The sequence below is a fragment of the Micropterus dolomieu genome, linkage group LG22 (assembly GCF_021292245.1).
Source record: "Micropterus dolomieu isolate WLL.071019.BEF.003 ecotype Adirondacks linkage group LG22, ASM2129224v1, whole genome shotgun sequence".
Lineage (NCBI taxonomy): Eukaryota > Metazoa > Chordata > Actinopteri > Centrarchiformes > Centrarchidae > Micropterus > Micropterus dolomieu.
Genome location: NC_060171.1, coordinates 34,980,439 through 34,989,824, shown reverse-complemented (window position 1 = coordinate 34,989,824; position 9,386 = coordinate 34,980,439).

Below are 9,386 nucleotides of genomic sequence, written 5' to 3'. Positions count from 1 at the left end.
GGACCAATCCTCTTAACTTTATATATGCTTCCTTTAGGCAATATTATCACGAAACATTCCATAAGCTTTCATTGTTATGCAGATGATACTCAGTTATATCTATCGATCAAGCCAGATGAAACTCATCAGTTAGCTAAACTTCAAATGTGCGATATTTGCTTTAATTTGCGAGTTTCAGTATTATACCATGGAGCTAACCGTCTTTGTTTTAGTATTTTCTTTTTTAGAGGGGCTACAGAGTCCAGTGTCAATCGCAGCGAGCCTGCAGCACTATCAACAAGATGATCGATTTGGGAGGGACTGAAACTAGCATAGGAGTCCTCCGTTACTTTGTGACTTGATAATGAATTTAGAGCTGATGGAATCGCATCCTTAAATTTAGCTACAGCACTATCAGACAGACATCTTGTATAGAAATTTTTGCCTAATGGCGTGTAGTTCAGCAATACAAACTCAAAAGTTATCAAACAGTGGTCGGACAAAGAGGGATTCTGTGGGAACACTATTAAATGTTCAATTTCAATACCATACACCAAAACAAGGTCGAGGGTGTGGTTAAAAGCATCTGAAACAACATCCAACATGGCTAACTCTAGCACCTCCCTCAACGAACCACCCACACAACCCCCCACCCTACCTGCTGCTGGGGTACACGCTCAACCAGCCCCTGACACTCCGCCTGACATGAAGGACAGAATCTTAGCTGTGAGGGAGGAGAAAAACTGTGATGGACTGAACAGGACCTGCTGTGGCAGCTCATACTAGAGTTCAAAGACTGTTTTTCACTGTCAGAGGATGATGTGGGCCGGACAAACCTAATCCAGCACAACATTGAAACAGGGACTGCGCAGCCCATTAGGATGAGACCCCACCGCCTTCCCTTGGCCAGGTAAGCCGCAGCAAACAAAGCCTTGCAAGAAATGCAACGGGCAGGGCTCATCGAGCCCTCTACCAACTCCTGGGCTTCCCCAGTCATCATGGTTCCTAAAAAGCTGAAGGATGATTGGCGGTTCTGCGTGGATTTCAGACCCCTCAACAAAGTGACCAAAAACGACCCCTATCCCCTCCCATGCATTGACGAGGCCCTCGACACAGTGGCAGGGTCTTCCTGGTTCTCCTCTCTGACCTACGCAGCGGGTATTGGCAGGTCCCCCTCACTCCTGAGGCCAGACCCAAAACAGCCTTCATCACAAGTTGTCCTTTGAGTCAGCCCTCAGAGCCCTCAGGCATGTGTTGGAGAGAGTGGCAGCTGCAGGATTGAAACTGCACCCCCAGAAGTGTTGTTTTATGAGGCATGAGGTCCCATTCTTGGGCCACAGGCTTGGAGAGGGCGGGGTCAGCACCATGGATGAAAAGGTGCGGGCTGTGCGGGACTGGCCCACCCCCAGCTTGGCTCAGGACTTGAAGAACTTCCTGGGCCTGGCCTCCTGCTACAGAAGGTTTGTGAGGGGGTTTTCCTGCCTAGCTGCACCACTGTTCCGCCTGCTGCAGAAAGGGGAGACATTCACGTGGACTGAGGAGTGCCACACCGCGTTCACTTCACTACAGAGAGCACTCGTGGAGGCCCCAGTTCTTTCCCCTCCTGACCCCACCATGCCTTTCATCCTTGACACTGACACCAGCAATGTCGGCTCAGGAGCTGTGCTGGCTCAGGTGATACCAGATGGAGAGAGAGTGGTGGCATACCACAGCAGGACATTTAACAAGGCAGAACGTCGCTACTGTGTCACCAGGCGGGAGCTGCTCGCAGTGGTCAGCACTGTCCGACATTTCAAATATTACCATGGGGGCCTCCACTTCACTGTCAGGACTGAGCATTCAGCCTTGCAGTGGCTCATGTCTTTCAGAGTGCCTGAAGGTCAGCTTGCACGCTGGATTGAGGAGCTACAGGCGTATGACTTCACTGTGATCTACAGGCCATCCTGTACCTGTCACTCCTGGCAACAGGCCGGGTCATGTCATGGAAATGCAGATGCACTTTCCCGCTGCCCCTGCTTCACCGATGGCTGCCATTACTGTGAGAAGGGAGGAGGGAGAGGAGCTACAAACTGTTGTAGGATGTGCTGCGCTGGGCCCACAGTGGCCAACGGGCCATGGACTGAGAGAGGTGGATGCAGCAGAGTGGGGACTCAAACAGGGGGAAGATGTTGACATCAGACCGGTGTTAACATGGGTGGCGATGCAACGCCGACCTCCGTGGGAAGCAATTGCCATGTGCTCCCGAAACCACTAAGGGACTCTGGTCAATGTTTGAGGCCTTGCGCCTGACTGGTGGGGTGCTGCAGAGGGCGTGGAAAGAGCCAGCAACGGGAGAGACATGGTGGCAGGTCGTCGTGCCTAAGGGTCTGTAGGAGACAGTGCATGGAGCTCCAGGTTCTGGCCACTTTGGGGTATCTAAGACACTCCGCCACCTCCGACAAGGGTTTTATTGGTGCCGGCATAGACGGGATGTGGAAGACTATTGCCGCCGCTACGACAGCTGGACTGCACGTAAAGGCCCCACAGACAGGTCTCATGCACAGCTTCAACAGTTTCCTGCGAGGGGTCCCATGGAAAGGGTGGGGATTGAAGTCCTCGGACCATTTCCCTGCACTGAAAGAGGTAACCGCTACATCCTCACTGCCATGGACTATTCCACTAAGCGGCCCGAGGCATACCGCCTGCCAGACCAGGAAGCGGAGACTATAGTGGATGCACTGGTGGAGGGAATGTTTAGTTGGTTTGGGGTCCCGAAGTGATTCACACTGACCAGGGCCAGAACTTTGAGTCCCGTGTGTTTTCTACCATGTCTGAGAAGCACGGCTCCCACAAGACCTGCTCCACACCCCTCCACCCTCAGAGCGATGGACTGGTCCAATGATTTAACCGCACATTGGCGTAACAGCTGGCCATAGTGATGGCTAAACACCAACCTGACTGGGACACCCATGTTCCTTTGGTGCTGATGGCGTACCAGTCTGCTGCCCAGGACTCCACTTCCTGCTCCCCTGCCCTCCTCATGTTAGGCAGGGAGATTCGGGCTCTTGCAGAGATGATTGTGAGAAAAACCCCTGACACCCCTGTGGACCCTCCTAACTACGCCAGGAGGCTCCAGGACCAAGACAGAAGAGAAATTATGACGTGCATGCTGGAGGGCGTCATTTTGAGGTTGAAGAGCTGGTCTGGGTATAACCCCAGAGGAAGAAAGGCAGGTGCCCAAAGCTGGACAGTAAGTGGGTGGGGCCTTGCACGATCCTGGAGAGACTGGATGAGGTTGTAAATGTAATTGCTCCATACTTGTATAGCGCCTTTCTAGTCTTTTCGACCACCAAAGCGCTTTTACACTACATCTGCATTCACCAGTCACACACATTCATACACTGAGCCTAAGTGCTCAAACGGAAACTAACATTCACACTCACTCAGGGGCAATTCGGGGTTCAGTATCTTGCCCAAGGACACTTCGACATGCAACCAAGGGGAGCCAGGGATTGAACCGCTGACCTTCCGATTAACAGCCAACCCGCTCTACCTCCTGAGCCTGAACCACAGCCGCCCCTAGGTTGTGTACAGGGTCCGGCTTCCACCAAGAGGAAGAATAGTTGCCCTCACCGAGATAGGCTGGCCCCCTACCATATCACAGCTACTCCAAAAGGGCTAAGGAGTGAAACCAGGGGGGCCCCGGACACCCCCCAGCGACCCCCTCCAGTGTCCCGCTCTACCCCTCTCAACCAGTTCCACTTTGCCGTTTCCCCTTCCCTGCCTCATAGCCCTGTCCCTGCCCACACCCTCGCTACAGTCCTTTCCCCTCCTCCCCCAGGCTGGACACGGCGAGGGCGAGGGACTTTGAGGAGGGGGTAGTGTAGGAAATCAGGTCGGCTGAGTCAGTGAACTCTTTTAAGTCCCTTCTTAAAACATACTTTTATAGGAGAGCTTTTCCTGATCTTATTTGACTTTATTTTATCCCATTTATTCTATTGTATTTTACTAATTTTATATTTATCTTAAACGTGTATTTTAGTCTTTTCAATGTTTTCATGCTTTTATCTTGTATTGTTTTTGTATTATTGTCTCTTGGGTATTATTGTCTTTACACTTGTTAAAGCACTTTGTAACTTGTTTTTGAAAAGTGCTCTACAAATAAAGATTATTATTATTATTATTATAGTAACGGACGGATACTAGTTGGTGTTTATTGTGGAGTCAGAATGTCACTAGTAAGATTGTTCTAGTCAGCTAAGACAGAAAGGGCTGTTTACCATAAGCACTGTGTTTTCCAATGTTCCAGGATGTCAGTGAATGTGTTTAGCCTGGAGTAATGTGCGATATGTTTAGAAGCCTGTCAATCAACTGTGTTCTTACCTGTGATTGGCAGAGAGTTAAGATGGATGGTTGTTATTATTCCTGCTAGGCCGAAGGGAGGGTGTGTGTGAGGAGAGAGAGAGGTGAGACAGCGAGTTGGGAGTTAAAGCTAGCGAGTAGTGTTTGGTGACGGCAGAGTTGTTTTTGCCGTTGGCTATGGCCCACAGTAGCCTGTATTTTGTTCAGAAATAAAGAACGAGCAAAACCAGCTATCTTCTCCTAGCTTCTCATTTGAGGGACGCTGCAGTATAGATACTAAACAAAAAATAGTCTTGGTCAAACAATTTACTTTCTTACCTCAAAATCTGCTTTTTCACTATATATTCTGAATGCACCTCTTTCCAGACTTGATAACCACCATGCTTGATCTGGGAGGAAGTAGGTAAATACTGAAATGATCGCTTAACACCTATCTTATCTCTATTTGGTGGAATTGGTGTTGTTACAACTCTCCCCATGTTACAACCATACCCTGTCTCCCCTGTCCCTGATCAACTCGTTTGTAAAAAAAATCATTAAGTTAACATAACATGTTGGACGCTTTTACCTAATACCTTTTTTAAAAAATACATTTATCACTGTGTGTGAAACAGCTATGTCGGAAGAAGACAGGTTGGTAATTGGTCAGACAGGTATGATCTCAGGCAGATATGTAGGGTGTCTGTCAGTCAACTCAGTGGTACACTGAAAATCTAAGCGGTACAGTGATATACCTTTTTCCAGTCTGCCATCACGTGCCATTACAGAGGGCTGTGTGACAATTTGTTGGTCCACATCATTTGTGTGGTTTCTCAGATCCCAAAGGAGCTTATGTTAAACTGAAAAAAGTAGAAAAGACATGTATTAAATATAGGCATAACTCATACAATCAATAAATAAGAAGGCAATTAGCACACTACCTGTTTGTTAGGCCCGCTGCTGTCTCTACCGAGTCAGTGGCCGCCTTTTCACACATTTCCTCCATCCTCGGACCGGCTGCAGCTGGCCAGACGGCCTTCATGCAGCCTGGCTTCAATATCATAAGCAGACCTGGACAGGGGTCTGGCGTTCAGTACGGTTAAAACCTATGCGCCTTCTTCCATGGGACGGTGGGGGGGGGCAGCCGCTTCTTATGTGGCCCTGCTTGTGCGCAGCTGATGCGGTCGCTGTCGTGACCCCGCCGGCATCTGTGCAACTGTGGGGCCCTCCATCTAGTTCCCCGTTTATTATGCACGGGTCGGCCCTCTGCCTACCATGTCGCGCCATTGGTGCTTGTGCGCATGCCGACATCAATGCCGCGGACAGCGGGTGACTGGGTGGCTCATTTTTATGGCTCTGGGCAGGTGGGTTTTTGTGCATCTTTGTACCGTATGGGCCAGTGAGGCGTTGATTCATCCTGCTTCGCCTCTAACCCAATAGCGATAGCCTTAGAGGACGAAGCCTATATGAAATAGAACGGTACTGTAACTCCAGTTTCTATGAGAATAGGCGCAGCCCTCTAAGTTGTAGGCCTCACTGGACCTTGATTCTCAGGGCTAAAGAAAAGGCATTTGGGAGCCGAAGGCTAGGTCTCACCATTGTGTATATGTACAAGGTGCGGACGTAGGAGAGGACCGCGTAGCCTTAGAGGGCTGCGCCTATACTCATAGAATCTGGAGTTGCAGTACGTAACTACCATTCTGTTTCCAGATGACCGCTCACGCACTGCCAACGTGCACCTGAACTGCACCGCGTGCAGGGTTGCCGCCGGGCTACGTGCTCTCTTTTTATGTAGCGCCTGCTCTGCGTGCTCTGGTCAAATGTAGTTCCGGGTCAAAAACACATTTTAATGTCCTTAATGGTGGTCTCTGTAAATACTATAACAAAGATCAGGCTACGAAAAGTGCAATGTTCACTGCACTACATAGATACAATTTATTTAATTTATTACAATGGTGGGATAAAGAGAAAAGCTATTAATTTAAGCTACAGGAGGATTATCCTGTAGGAAATGATCATTATAAGGGTGGATTTGATTTATAGGCCTACACTAATACAATTTGTGTATCTTGTAGGACTATATGCCTACTGTGCTTTAAGTCATTTCAATCTGAATCTGAGGATATTGAGAATGCTTTTCATGATGAATTTATATTTTTATGCTGGGGATGTGTGGAATTATTCCTATATATGTGACATCAAAGGCAACACTGGAAATTAGTAGGCTACTGAATACTTGAGTGTAGTGCTTAAAGTTAAGGCAGAGGCTTGCTTTTCTTTTTTTTTTATTAAATTTATTTTATATGTAAATTATTAAAAAATTTAATTACAGAATGTTTAATTTAGACCTACAAAACATAAATATATAGCCAATGCTTTTCTGAGGTCAAAAGAGTCTCCTGTGGGGGCCCTGGAATATTTCCTTGTCCTTCCTTGACATGTTAGGGGAGTTTATGGTAAAAAAGGTTGAGAACCACTGCTTTAATATGTTATCCTCAGGAAATATACATTCTTTAAGTTTTGTTTTTTCTTCAAAAGACTAAAAAGAGAGTTTATAAAACCTCTTAAGAACCATACAGGGGCTGAGCTGGTTCTTTACATGGTAGCTGTGCCGCTGAAGAACCAAATTCTTTTGTGTGTATTGCTTAGAAGTGTTAAGGGAACGCCCTGCAACAAACCTCTGATAATGTGTTTGCGTAAGAGTTCCACCAGCATTAGAGGTATTGAACACACTACAGTATATAAGCACAGATAGAGACCTGCTTGTACAATTGCTGCCTATTCATTCGTAAAATAAAAATAAGTAAAACCATGTTTTAGCCATGTAATTTTGTACATTACCACTGAAAAGTTACCTGTTTTATTTACCGGGTCCTCTCCTCTCAACACATTCTCATCTCAACGCGTCATAACTGATGCTTTCAGACAGCATGACAAAGCGTAAGTATTTTACGCTATAGGTACCCTTCAGCGTATGAAACGCCCCCGTTTGCTAAGTTGCAGCAACACAAGGGAGGCTAACCCTACCTGTCAGCACATCGGCCGTGAGGTATGCATACATTCAGTGACTTAGGTTTAGGTACTAACATTTCTGATGGTTGTGGTAAGGGTAGGGGCTTCGGGGGGCTGTCAACACCTTTATCACGAATGTAGCTAGCTAGCTAGCGCTAGCTAACTAGCACTTCCGGTCTGTACGGGACGCCCCAGAGTGTATCTATGTACCTTTAGCGTCAAATAACTACGCTTTCTCAAATCGTCTGTATGTGACGCCCTGAGATGAGAACGGTCTTGCAACTTTACAACTGGCTCTGCCCAGAGCCCTTTAAAGAGAAAGGGCTCTAGTGAGCTACACTGCGAAGTCTGACAGCTGAACATTTGACTGCCGAACGAGTTGTCTGTCAAGCAAACCTGACGTAAGACAGAAGTAAGCTAGCTTACAATGCTAACTGTCCTGTCAGATACATTAATGTTGTTAACGTCAACAGGATAAAACGTGTCGGCATCTGTGTTATTTACACTGGGGACGCTGGGGACATGTCCCCGTCACTTTTTGCAAGCAATTGTTATCTATACAACATGTAACCTTAAAAACAGACCCCTCTTACACTGTCTCTGTACGTTTCTCTGCTTGCGTATCCTTCTCACCTTTTTTACTCTGACCAGTTTGCATGCCTGACAGTTGTTTATTTGGAATGCGTTAAGTTGATTTCAAAAAAGTTAGAAGTCTGAACTAGAAATGTAATTTCTGTATGTTTGTATTTGAAAACTGTACATGTAGAGTGTTGAGTAAAACAGAACACCTTTTGTTTACTGCTTTTAGAGGTAGTCAGCAAAGGGCGGCTGTGGCGCTCCAATCTTGTCATCCAATCCTGGCATTTGAAGGTCCAATGTCGGAGGTGTCGGAGGCCAATCGCTCAACGGGATATCCAATGTGACATTGGATGGCGCCCAATCACTGCGCGGGATGACATTGGACGTCACCTATCGCTGCGCTTCTTTCCAGTCCCTCCGCCAGTGACTGACATCGCCGGCGAAACGGCTTCTAACAACTCTGTCAGAAGTAAGTAATAAATGTCTTTATTTTATAGACATACATGCTTAGTTATATTATATATATATCCATCTTTTGTTGTCGAGTGTCACATTACGTTATAATGAAGGCACGACGTTAGCTAACGTTAACTGCTAGCAGTCGCTAACGCATATCACTAATTTAAATGTAATAACGGTATAAAAAATTAATATTAGTGTAACGTTAAACAGCCATGCATGCTTTATTCCCCTTCTTAATTAGCCACACCCATTATATGCATTGCATCTCATCGTTATATAAATAGTTTCTATATTAGTTATAGAAACGTTTCATTATATCAGAATATTTTAGTAGGCTTACTACCTGTTTAAGACAGCGGTGGCAGGTAACCAACGTTATATAGCTAACACAGCTGCTGTAACTTATATTACGTTCTGTACAAAATATGTATTATCTTTGCTTCTGACAAGTTACATGAGCAAGTATGTATGTGCCGCAGTGTCACAGTGAATTATTCAAAGCATGTTCACATTCAGTGTTGTACTTGTTGAAAAGAGCTATTGTGGGTGTGCTTACAGTACCTGTCGTTTTACTGTAAATATTAACTGGTTAAATAGCTACCTACCAATGACATTTGAGCCATTGACATTGTTATTAGCCCATCTGGAGCATTGAAGAAGGGAGATAACAGCTGTTAATGGTTGTAGATATATCCACGTCACTGTATCTGAATGCAAATATATTACGTTCATATTATTAGATGAGCATCAAACCTAAGAGCCACAAGGCCATGGGAGATGGCGAGTGGATGTCGAGGCTGAGGGCATTTGCCACCACTGGCCTTTGGCCTTCAGGAGGTAATAAACCAGCCCCAAGGCAACGGAAGTGGTATGACCTCTACCAGAAGGTAAAGTATTGCAAAATTTCTACCCATTACTTGTTACGGTCATTAACATGCAGTTAACTTGATGAAAAATGTTCGATTTCATGGTGCAGATAGTATCAATCAGACGGACTGTAAATTACAATTCTGATTGTTCCAGATTGAGAAATG